The 13,685-nt window shown below is 36.6% G+C and overlaps 1 long non-coding RNA gene across 1 annotated transcript in view; it reads right to left on the reverse strand.

The window, feature by feature from the left end:
- Positions 1-10,649: 10,649 nt before the first annotated feature.
- LOC306655588 overlaps positions 10,650-13,685 on the reverse strand; it is a 147,028-nt gene continuing 143,992 nt past the window's right edge. Inside the window, exon 3 of the long non-coding RNA XR_013762299.1 lies at positions 10,650-10,750. This is a non-coding gene — a long non-coding RNA (uncharacterized lncRNA). The remainder of the gene's footprint in view (positions 10,751-13,685) is intronic.

Genomic DNA, 13,685 nt, shown 5'->3' on the forward strand with positions numbered 1-13,685 from the left:
AGAATGCTTTCTGATTAAACATAATGTTTACACATCCTTCCGAATATTGCAGGGCAGATATAAAAATGATACAACATAAAGATAACAAGCTGGGAAAGTCTTTTATAAACTATAAGGTAGTCTACAAATGTAAGTTGCTATAAACTATTGTAATATTTTGAGGGATTTTACTCATAGCACTGTATCTGAAAAGCAGTAAGCTTAAAATCTTTCTACCATCATTTACTGCACATAAAACAAGAAGACATGAAGATGGTGAAGATTTATAGAGGAAAGATTTAGCTCTTATTTTTATAGAAAGATATAGTTCTCATTTTTACACCTGTATTTCATATAGATTTAAAAGACATGTCTATGTAATGCATCTAATCCAGGGTTGCCAAGTGGCTCAACCTTACTTTAGCTTCTCATTTATGAAATGTCAATATACTGTTCAAACTTGATTTAGAAGCAACCATCTCCTTAAAGGATTATTAATTGATTTTGACCAAAGTATATTTGAGAAAACAATCCAGCTATTCCTTTTCTACAGTTTTCTTATCCCTCAGAAGCTCTACCTCATTTTTTCTTCTTCTTTTTTCTTTTTACATTGCTAGGGATCAAACCCAGTCTCATGCAAGATAAGAAAGTACTCTAACACTGAGCAATACCCCAAGTCCTCCTCAGAATCCCTAGTAGTTCTTTTTCTCAACTTTTCTCAACTTTCTTTTTGAAATCCCTCTCTTAATGTTTTGGTTCACCATAGATAAATGCTGCACTCCTACTGGGCTCCTCTAACCATAGATTCAGCAGCAACACAAACACAGTCTTCAATGCATTTATAAATAAGTCCATAGACTCTTTGGAGAAGTCGTTCTCTGACAATTTTCTCCATCCCAACCCCAAAAAGACATCAGTAGAGATTTTTCTAATGAATAAAATCATCATATTACTGAATTTTCAGAAAAAAGGTTCCTTCATATAAGAATAAAACTTGCTTTAGTTTCTCATCTGTTTTCATTTTAAAAAATTTTGTTATTCTTATTTCAGTGGCAGAACCAGAAATTTGCCAACGATTTTTGTGTGTGGAATACTTTTTGTAGACAAAATCAGGTGAAAATTCACATAGATTTTTGAAAACATTGTTCAAGCAGAGGGTTACCAATGGAGAGTCAGTACCTAAACAGAGTCCCAGTACATAACTTTTGGCTATTGACTTTAAAAGCTTCTAGAGTAGTTTGGTAACGTTATTTTCTCACGAACAGAGAACAAGTCCACTATATGACATTTTATTGTTCTAAAGTGTGGTACAGATGATTTCTAGGTATCTCATCTAAGTTTCCTTTCCAATGTCCTATGAATGCCAAGATCTTTTAAGTAGTTTAAAAGTTGTACCAGGATCTGAATGCAGCTGAAATTATTTAGATTTAGAATGTGAGGTTCATAAGGAAGTTGAACACAAAAATGGAGAAAACCAAACATGACCTCTTTCTGAACTAGGTTCCTCCATCATGGCCAATGATTTGATTTGAAATTTATTTTCTTTCTCAATATCTCCTCCCATTCTGAACAAGAAAGAACTTCAGCAACTTGAAGAGACTGCTTACCAAATGACAATTATTCTTAGTTTCATGTTACCTAGGAATATGATCATCGGTTATGAAATAGTGAGGAATCAAAATGGGTATTTATAAAATTTAGAATGAACCTGGATGGCAGATTATCAATACTGATCCTTCCAGGTTTTACCGGAACAATGTGAGTTAGTTCAGCAAAATGACAGAGCTCTTTTGCTAAGTAACCAAAATCTTTAGTCCTGGCATCTGAGGCTTTGTAGATGAGACTTAAGCATGGTTCAAGTTTTCTGTAATGGAAAAGCTCACCTTATTTCTCTCTTCATCACCTCTCCTCTCACGTGATTTCTCTCACCTGTATTTCTTCTATCCCTATTTCTAATAACTAAATTTTTGAAGTCCAAAATTTAGATTAAACAAAAAAAAGAAAAAGAGAAAGAAATGAGGAAAGAATGGAAAGAAGGAAGGAAGAAGTCATTGTAGCTAAAATAGGAAGCAAAGAGATAAGTAAAATACAGCAGCCTATGATCTTTGTTAGGGGAAATGAAAAACACATTTTTTATTATTATTTGTTCTATTTAGTTATACATGACATCAGAATGCATTTTGATTCATCGTATACAAATGGAGTACAACTTATCATCTCTCTGGTTGTACACCATGTAGAGTCACACCATTCATGCAATCATACATGTGTATAGAGTAGTGATGTCTGATTCCACCAGCTTTCCCACCCTCGGCTTTCTCCCCTTCCCTCATTCTCGTCTGCAGAATCCAAAGGTCTTCCATCTTCCCTAAATCCCCACCCATTATGTATCTGCATTCACTTATCAGAGAAAACATTTGGCCTTGGGTTTTTGGGATTGGTTTATCTCGCTTAGTATGATATTCTCTAACTCCATCCATTTACCTGCAAATGCCATAATTTTATTCTTCTTTAAGGCTGAGTAATATTCCATTGTGTATATATATACCACAGTTTCTTTATCCATTCATCTATTGAAGGGCATCTGGGTTGGTTCTATCACATAACTATTGTGAATTGAGGGAAAAGCACAATTTTTAAGGAAGGGAATGAGTCACTTATTCTTCTAGAGAGATTCTCTCATATTCCTTTCCTTCATCACTCTGCACTGTAAGAAGAAATTCCATCTTCTTTCCAGAAATGACAAAAAGCAAACTCTCTTCTCCTTTTATCATGTTTCTGCCATGAGAGATGCCAGTTGGTCAGTGCTTTTAAGGATTTCTGTAGTTTTGTAACAGGTCAGTTTAGCAAAAGGATGATTAAAAATGAAAACACTGAAACTGGAATAATTGCAAACCACCATCATAGTCCACCATAATCAATGATGAAATCCATTTTGTTAGGGTTGCCAAAGTCTTTTGAATTCCATGGGTAACCATCTGGCATAAATTAAAACAGGCTAGAAACTGACTTGTCATCTAAATTTACTTTTACCTTAAAATATCTATATATGTAAGTCTCTTTATGGATGTATATGTAAATGTCCACATCTATATCTGTGGACTTATGTACCCATAACACGTGTACTCACATGCATATGTACATGTATATAATTTTGAAATTCTCATAAAATCAAATTTTCTTCTTTCTAGAAGTTTTCCTTGGATTTGCTCATGATTTTCCAGAATTATGTAAATAAATTATATCACACCAGGCAATATTCAAGGAGTTACTACATTAAGTAAGCAAACGTCATATAAAACACGCATAAACAAAGTCCCTCATTGAGGTTCCTTTGAAATGTGTTTATTCTTGGGAACTCAATTCACTCTTCAAACCTTCTTACTTTAAACTGCTTCCAAGCTCAAAGGGCCCCCGGAAGGAATTCATATGCCTGAAGCTAAACCACCCTGGAAGGATCCCCTCCTTCAGTTTTACAATTGTCAGGTGGAGATAGAGGAATAGGGGGAAGGGAGGAGGTATGAGCCAGAAGGGGACCTGCTGCACACCTGCCCCAGGAGCAGTTACAGAGTGCTGCCGTGATCCCAGGCCTGCATCAGACATTCAAACTGAAGGCTGTTGCTCATTTTACAAATAGTGAAACAAGAAGCCAAAACCTTTCAGCATAGCACAATTGAGAGAAGGGATATTAATCTTACCTGGATTGAACCGATTGTTGGAATCTTATAATCTGCTTATCTTGATTTTTACCATCAGGTTGAGCTGAACAAAGATTTGCCTTAACTTTTTGTCTCATGTTGTGGTTCTTCCCAGGCCCATTAGACAGTGGCTGTGCTTGATTCCAGAAGTGAGTGTCTCCCTTGAAGACTCCCAACTGGGAGTGATGGTGTGTTCAGTGGGCCACATTCGTGAGCCTTTGGTATCAGATTATTTTCTCTATATTAGAAGGCATAGGTGGAAAGGATAAGTCACTTCTGAAAGATCTTAACAGTGTTTGACTTTCCAGAAATAATAAGTTATTCTGATTTTAATACATTTGCTGAATACTATATGACGTAATTTACTTTTCAAGGCAAGACCCACCATTTAATTGATGAGAAATATTACAAAGTGCAATTTCCATCAAAACCAATAAGATCCTGGTGATATTAAGCTTTATCTATTTCAGAAATGTAACACTATTTAGACCATGTCAAATAACCTCATGTCACTGTGGAGGAAAAATAAGAGCAAAACCTAAGGACAATCTTCTTCCATCCCTTCATCTCCTTATGAGAAAGTGACAGACACACCCTACTTAAGGTCTCCTAGGAAACATGTCTACAATGGACAAATGTCAGTGCTATTTTGATGTGCAAGAAAGGTCCAATAACTTCATTTGTCTTTAAAAATAAATCAAATCTCTCTCTGAGTTGCCATCTGGTCCAGCTGGTGGAAACCGTATTTTAGTCACTATAGAGGTATCTTCCTCTATCCAGTATTGCTCAAGAGGCCAGAAGACATTTTTGTTCTCTGTGTCATGGAAGCCAGGATATAACTCTATCGTTCCATCATAATCTATAGTCAAGTTCATTTAATCCCCAATGCATTTGTATTGAGAGGTGTGGCCCCTGGATAGTGATAGAGCCATGAGTGTTTTTTCCAGCTAAGTGGGATTAGCATCCTTATAAAAGGACCTAAAGTTGAAGGGAGAGTTCTCTTGATCTTCTGTTCCTATTTCCATGTAAGGACACAGTGTTCCTCCTCTCCAGAGGATGCTTTCATTGGCAACATCTCGGAAACAGAGAGCAGTCCTCATGGGACAAAATTCTACCAGTGTCTTGATCTTGGACTTCCAAACCTCCAGAACCATAATACACACACATACACGCACACCTGCTAATTTTGGATTTCATATAAGCAACGAGTTCTTTTTAAAGTATGAATATGTCACAAATATTTCACAGAGCATACTTATACTAAAAGTAGTTCAACATTTGCCTGAAATTCAAATTTATTAGGGTGTCCTATAAGTTTTTTGCTAAATCTTTAACCCTATTCCTTATCCAAACTTGCAAATCTCTGTTGGTTCTGAGTATTATTCTATCCCAAACACAAGTTTGGCAAATTCTGGGAGGAATGATGCTGATTGGGTTCAAGTCAACTGGGTACAACACAGAAAAATTTTTCCTTTGGTTTTATCTTTTTTACTGGTCACCTCATATCCAGGACACCTGTCCAGGAGTGTCTACTTCTTACCTTCATTGACTTTAAGACTTGGAAAATACAAGCTTCAAAGTCATTAGTTTAAAAATAACTTTCACTTTAACCTTGTCATATAAACCTCCCTGAGGCAAGGAAGTGTTTGAAGATTAGAAAAGAGGAAAGGAATAATAAAAGGGAATCAAAACATGAATTAATATCTCAAAAAAAAGCTTTCTGATGAAAAAGAAATCTTCCATTAAATGAAGATGGACATCTTTCCTTTTCACTGTTCTCTGTAGAGTTATAAATCACCATATGGCAATTTGGTGACAATTACAACACTCTTGCATAAACTACTGTGGAGTCACTGTACTTTACATCTTTATAAGGTGATTCTAAAGACTTGCAGATGGGTTGAACTTGAGGGGTGATGGGTCTTGCCTTGTACTTGGTCAATAAATCTTTCCATCTGTGTAGCCTAGTCTTCATTGATTCAGAATGGAATGAATCAAAGTGCATGCGATTTAAATAATAAAACCAGAACCATACAACAAAATCATCTTGGTATTGGTCTGTCTTAGTTGTGAAGAACATTTGGATTGCAAGATGGAAAATATGGGTTGCACAATTTGGTAGACCATCAGTCATGCAACCTGGTTATCTACAGCTAAATAAATTCACCACACTTGGAGACATATAATGGAGATGGTTTAATATCATGTAATCAGGCAAATTAAAACTCTAATTACTTACCACTCCCTGATAAGTGAAAAGACTGTGTTTACCTACAGAAAAATCATTAATGATCTTCACAAGTGTGGTAAGTAATGTTCTGCCATTGTGAGACTTCAGATGATCCCATCTGTCTATCTGAAATAGTATTGATTCATATGTGGGTTTTTCAGGGTACATTTCAAATTCTTGAAGGAGAAAGCAAAAAGAAAGCAGAAGGTCTGACTGTTTATTGTTCTAGCTCCTGCCAAAATACTTTGCCTAAGAAATCTCTCTTCCTCACGAAAGGCCTGATGTGCAGCTGTTTCTGAAGTAGGAACCTGCTTTCCTTTCGTCTGATGAGTGGGGAAAAGCACAAGATCACAGGAGAGGAAGGAGGTGAGAGGGGTTTTCCTAGCACCTTGAAACTGCTAGTCAGAGCTCAGATGAACCAAGCCAGCTGCCCCACCCCCCACCAAGTACCTCTCTCTTTTTTATTATTACTCTGTAAAATCACTATTTACCCTTCATTTTACCAGAGAAACAGGATATCCTAGGACCAGTGGAAATACATACAAAGCTCATATAGATATTTTAAGATGTTGGAATTTAAGGAAACTATGTGTTTTTTAATTAGAACTGATTCAAATGCTTTGACAAGTCTTGAAAGAATAACATATGAGGCATTCCAGGTTTACCCTGCTGTCAAGCTCAGTGTTTCCAGCCTTTGAAGTTGCTAATTTACACACATCTGTGATGGGTTCAGCTGGACCCACCGCTTACAGAAACCTTTAGAGTCTTAGGCCCCAGGTCCACTGCATTTAAAGAGGCTGATAAAACAGTACTATTCATCCCTGCCTGCACTTTGGAATCACTCAGGAAATTTTCAAAAAAAACGAAAACTAAAAAATTCCTGGTGTCCAGGCTGTACCCCAGACCAATTAAATTAAAATCTCTGAGGGTGTCATGCAAACACCAGTATTTTTTAAAGTACCTAGAGGTGGGGGTTAAGAATAAGAATAAATAAATTTTAAAGAACTAATGGATTAAGATTCATAACAGGCAAATTTCAAAATGGATTTTTAGTACTCAATTAGGATCAAGACTTTAGAGTAAAAGGGAATGAAGTATGTTGTGAGAGTGGACCCTCAATCTCTGGGATCTAGGAATAAATGGAGTTTCTGAAACAGGCCACCCTTAAGTTTATAGTAAAAGAATGTGCTTCAAACTGAACACTCAAGACAGAGACAGCATAGGACAAAGGGTGCCTAAAAACCCTAAGTTTTAATCCCTGTTTTACCACTAGCCATCCCACATGACCCCATTGGCTTCAGTTTCCTTGTCTGTTTAATTAAGGGTAAAGTTTGATCAGTAGCCCTTGGCTATGTATGCACATTAGAATCACTTTGAGAATTTTGTAAGAACCCTATCCCCAAGCTGCACCCCAGACCAATTAAATTAGAATTTCAGGGACAGAAACTCAGACTTTGGCATTTTTAAGTGTTCCTCACAGACAGTTGCCAGGTATGATGGAGGATGCCAATGTTTTTGAATTTCTGATCAACAAGAAATACTTTTCTCAAAGTACACATATGATCCAAATATTTGCATAAAGCAAACTTATATTTTTTAAAAAATTATTTGTTGCTTATCTGAAATTCAACTTGACTGTGTATCCTGTATTTTGATAAGCTAAATCTGGCAGCCCTACCCACATAATTAAAACATACAGCCAGAATTACTGGTCTCCTTGCTCCTCATAATGTGATCTCCAGATCAGGAGGCTCAGCTTTACCTGAGAGAAACACAAAATTTTGGAATCAACTTCACACCTACTGAATCAGAAATTTCAACAAAATCCTCAAATATTCATGTGCACATTGATATTTGGAAAACACTGGCCTAGATGATCCACCACAAAGTTTCCAAGAATCTTCCACCATTTCAGCCAAAATCAGCAAATTCAGAGGTTGCTACACTAATTAAAATGAGCCCCCAAGTTCTTGGAAACTTCAGAAATGGTTTTGGTTCCATTTATGGCGATGAAATTGGTTGCTTCTATTTTTCACCCCAACTCAAAGCTAAAGTGCCCTCGCTTTTTTTTGAACTACACGAGTTTGAGCTCAAGTTAAGCCTCGGCTCACAACTGGGTCTGCCCATTCCAGTTCCACCTCCACAGAGGCAGGGCCTGGATTTGGACCCAGATCTTGCTCAAGTCAGGAGAACACAAAGCTGGACTGACTTCATGGGCTTGCCAGCAACCCCAAAAATGGTGACTCAGACCTAATCTGTCTTTGCAAATATACTCTTACCTGAAGTTGGGGGGGAGGGGGCAGGCTCCCTACTTTAACTCTTTATCTGGGTTTTTGCTCACACACAATACCTCCTGTATGTGTGTGTGTGTGTGTGTGTGTGTGTGTGTGTATAAAATATACACACAAATTGTTGTTGCTATTGAAATAAATTCATTTTAACTTTTTTGAGTTAAAATTTTAAGCATGTCAGAAGTTCTGTAAGATGCTTAATCCTAAATATTATATTATTACTTCTAAACCATAACTTCTCAAACACCATTAACCCATTTGATACCCACTCTCTAACCTCAAGGCAAATCCAGCAGTAGAAATAAACACCAGAAATTTTGCAATGTTCACACCATGTATCACAAGTATATTTGTCTGAAAACACACTACTCCCAACATCAATTTTAATTTTCATAAATACATCTACCTCTTAATACAATTTTAAGCATTTTGATAAAAGCCTAAGTAAACATCAACCTCCTCCTCCCGCCATCCATATGAATACTGTGTATTGAAGGACAAATTCAATTACTGTGTTTCCAATTTTTTCATATTGAACATCAAGAGACATCAAGAGATGTTTTCCACACAAGAAACTGCCTTCTTTCAGCCTATAAATTTGTTAGGTTAAGGTTAACAAAAACTAATCTAAAAAGCAGCTGTAGTTTGAAAGTTAGTACACTGTAAGTTCAAAAGCATTCCAAATAAATGAAGATGGTCTTCAATTCTCAGAATCTTATATCTGGAAATGTCCTTAAAGATCTTTCATTTTACAGATGGGAAAAAAAATAATGAGAGTGTAAGATGACTGAGGGTCTGAGTTGGACTCTGGATTCTCTGATTCTGATAAGATAACCTAAGAAACTGCCATCAAATAATTCAGTGGCAAAATGCAGTTCTTAAATTGACCAAATTATATTGTTATATTGTGTGCCTGTGTAAATACATCATGGCAAATCCCACTATGATGGATAATTATAATGCACCAATAAAATTTTTAAAAGTGAAACTGTTATTCCACTAATTTTTCTAAAGCAGAACAATCTCCAAAACCAACCTTGCCACAGTAACCAACATTAGCACAGATATGCTAAATTGGCTTCACAATTAAAAGAAAAATTACTAATGCTATTTCACAGCTAGAAATTTCTCCTCTTGATTGGGACCAAGTCAATGACCTAACTTACATTATTTTTCCCTTTCAATTTAGTATAGTTGACGGTGAACTCAGCTCTTCCCTCCAGATCATGCCTTTGGCCATGGAATTCCTGACGGATGTCAACTGGCTCCAACTTGCCTTCCCGGCTCACTGAGGTGACAGGACCTCTTTGCCCCATGGGGACTAGAGCCATTCAAGCCAACACCCACACAGGGTGGGACTGAGTCTCCCTAGACATAAATCTGCCAGATTGTCATCAGTAAGATCATCCCCCTACAAGGGCAGAGCAGTACAAGCAAGCTGAATCATAGCTTACTTCACAGCTTATAGGTAATAAAATAACAAACTCAAAGGTTAATGCGACTATTTTCCTAAGCTCAAGACCATATAATGAGACAATTGGTTGAAAAGTAAATCAAGAAAAACATTTATAGGAAGAAAGAGATTGAAGATTCTCACAGTGATTTTCCATGAATTTGGTTAATGCGTGAATAATATTCTAAATAAAAATATTTCAAAGAAGTAAAATGTACTTTTGGAAAATCTTTAACATACTTATTAAAATGAAGATATTTATTGTAAAATGTACTAGATAATATAAAATGGACAAAGTTTTTTTTCGTAGTTACTTAAACTTTGTCATTCAAATTATTCACATTTGCTTCTTGTACTTTCATCTCACCTTCCTGTACCTTCCTTCTCTTATTTTTTTCCCCAGGGATCAATATGAACATTTCATAAAGAAGGATATCTTTAATGGAGGTCCAAAGGTAATGATCATCCAGGATAAGAATTATTTTGGAGATAAGAAATATGATGTTTCCCCCATGAAAGAACCAGAGATGCTTAAGTGAAAATAGGAAATATGGTATCATGTCTGTGTACCTTTGATGTTGAAGAAAATACTTTGAAAAACATATAAAAGGATGCCAATATTTCTCCCATTAAAATACCATTATGTTTAGCCTTTCCTGTAGTTCTGTGTCTTAGGTTCAGTGTGCTTTATCTCTATGAACAGTAGTTAGAGTCATCCCCTAAAATGCTGAGGACTGTTCTAGTTACCATTGCTGAGTAACAAATTACCCCAAAACCTAGGGACATAAAACATGCTCATGATTTAGTGGATCATGAGTTTGGGAAGGGTTTGGCTAGGCATTACAGCTCAAAGTCTTACATAGGGTTGCTATAGATATTATCTGAGGCTGTAATCATCTGGAACTTGAATCAGATAGAATATTTAAGAAGAAGGTCGTACCTGACTGGCAGGTGGTCATGACAGTTTGTTAAAATTACTGGATCTCTTAATAGGAGTGCTGACTACAAGTGGCTTCTTCAGCATGGCAGTTTCCAGTTGCAGCAGTGTTCTTATGTAGTCTCCAAAAGCAAGCCTCTTAGCTGCAACACTGTTTATGACCTAGCATTAAAAGTAACCACTTCAATATTCTATCAGTGATCGGGAAATCACAGGTTCAATGGGAGGAGAAACGGACATCATCTTGATGCAGGAAAGGCAAGGCTCTGGAAGAATATGTAGCACAGGAGATACTATGGTCTTCTTTGGAAAATCTGCCACAGGTGCTCATGGAATTAACTAAATTGTATTAGATAGATAGATAGATAGATAGATAGATAGATAGAGAATTCAGTTAAAATACTTACATGACAGCAATTGAAGATCTTCTGAAGATATTCCTTTGTATTAAGCCTGCACTAGAGTGGATACCCCTCCTGTCCTCTGTTCGACAGGAAGAATTGACATAAGGGAGTAGATGGAGATTAATTTAGTCACAAAGCCCATCATATTTATTGGTAGGCCAGGAAAAGTTTAGGGAGTGAAGGAAGGAAGAGGTGTAAAGAAAGAGGGAGTGAAGGAAGAGATAAAACCTAGACCTTCTCTTTCTGCCAGTGCCTTTCCCTCAAGGTGTCCTGCAACCCTATGTGTATTACCAGAGCAGCTTCAGGTCACAGCTACTTAATTAAGAAGAAACTCATATCTCTCTCTGTCTCTCTCTGTCTCTCTCTGTCTCTCTCTCTCTCTCTCTCTCTCTCTCTCTCTCTCTCTCTCTCTCTCTTTCTCTCTCTCATCAGTTTGTAATATTTTTTATTTGTTATACACAACAGTAGAGTCAATTTTGACATATTTTTGCAAACATGAAGTGTATCTTACTCTAATTAGAATCCCAGCCTTGTAAATGTACATGATATGGAGATTCACTGTGGTATATCCATATATGTACGTATGAAAGTTATGTCAGATTCATTCTACTGTCTTTCGCATTAACATTGCCCCTCCCTTCCCCTCCATTCCCCTTTGTCTAATCCACTGAATGTCTATTCTTCCTCCCCACTTTTGTTGTGTGTTAATATTTACATATCAGAGAGGACATTTGACCATTGGTTTTGGGGGATTAGCTTATTTCACTTGGCATGATAGTCTCCAGATCCATTCATATACCAGGAAATGTCAAAAAATCATTTTTCTTTATGGCTGAGTAATATTCCATTGTGTATATATACCACATTTTCTTTATCCATTCACCTCTTGAAGGGCATCTAGATTGGGTCCATAGCTTAGCTCTTATAAATTGAGCTGCAGTAAACATTGATGTGGCTGCGTCACTGTAGTATGTTGATTTTAACTTCTTTGGATATATACTGACCCAGTTATATCACTTCTCATTATATATCCAAAGGAGTTAAAATCAGCATTGTCATATCTCTTTTTATATGACCCATAACATGCTATTTGAATATACATGGATGTATCTCTGCTATTTGTTCTTTTTTTCAATTGAGTTTCTTCTCTTTTCCCTCTTCACCCAGGTTTACCTCCCAAAACGCAACTTCAAATGAAGAACTACAATTACAAAGAGAAATCAACATTTTAATTTCCATCCACTATCTCCAATGCCCTGATTTTGATCTTTTTCAACTTTAAAAGTTAAGATACCTCACTGTTTTTTATAAGTTGGATATGAGCTCATGTGACAGACAATGCAGGAATATTTGTAGATAAAATGATTAGATTATGAGAGCTGCACCTAATTGGTGAATTAATCATTTGATAGATTAATAATTTGAATGGGTTACAGGGTGATAACCAGTAGGCGGGTGGGGTGTGTCTAGAGGAAATGGGTCAAAGGGGGATTGTTTTAGGGATTATGTCTATTTTGCCTCTGGTGCCTTATCTGTGCTCTCTCTCTCTCTCTCTCTGCTTCCTGGCTGTCAAGAGCTGAGCAACAATCTTCTGCCATGACTTTCCGCCATGATGTGTCACCTCATCTTGGGCCTAAAGTGATGGAGTCGGGTGACCACTGACTAAACCTCTGAAACCATAAGCCCTCCAAACAACTTTTCCTCCTCTAAGTTGTTTGTATCAGGTATTTAGGTCACAGAAGTGAAGAACTTGACTAAAAAGTGTTATTCTGGTTGTCTTTTAAAAACAATTTAGAAGATAACTTATTTCTCTAAGTTTTGAATGAATTGAATAACAGAGTTATTTCTCCATTGGAAGTTTGAAAGTATAACTGATTAGTAACATTCTCCTGGCTTGGACATTTTCGGAGGATATTTTTGCTACATTTCCTATTTTCTAAATTACCCATTTATTCAAGAAAAAAATAGCCAACTATTTCTTTAAAAGTTTAACATTCTGCTAAGTACTTATGATGATTAGGGATAATTAGTGACTGTTTAATGCCAAATTCATCTCCTTTTGAATTTCTAATGCTCTTCGCAGAAGCATTTTAAAATATACATATTTGTCTGGTGTGATTTTTTTTTTTTTAAGTGGGAAGGAAATTGTAAAGTTTATTTTTAACTAGTTGGTTCAGTGTAAAAATAGACTTTGCCCTTGAATTGTCCCTATTTGTCATCTGGGTATCAGGGAAATAAGGCAGGCCAAGCTGGGTTGAGGCTGCTGATCATGGCCCTGGTAGCATGGAACCCAGGGCACAGAGTTCCCCTTGATAGGACTGTTGGGGAGACCAATGTTGTTGAAAATATTTAGGTAGAAAAGTGCTTAAGAGAAGCCACATTTGAACACCCACAAGCTTGCGTGTTACACAGGGTGCATATTCTGTTTTTGGCTTTGATAAATCCATAGAAGAGAGAAATTCAATTGACTTCTGTCATGTTAATGTTAATTAATTGCTTGTGGTGTCTGTTCATCAAGTGTAAGTGTAGAAACCTGTTAGTTCACTTACCACCAGGGCTGGACTTAGCAGATGGGGAAAATATTATTTTGGCATGTTTTTAATGGAAGTACAGTTTATTTTTATCTTGTTCTCTTTGGTGTATATGAAAAGAGACTGCCACCTGTGCTTTGTGGATGAGTGTCAACGATTCGG

This window comes from Sciurus vulgaris (genome assembly GCF_902686455.1).
Source record: "Sciurus vulgaris genome assembly, chromosome: 2".
Taxonomy (NCBI): Eukaryota; Metazoa; Chordata; class Mammalia; order Rodentia; family Sciuridae; genus Sciurus; species Sciurus vulgaris.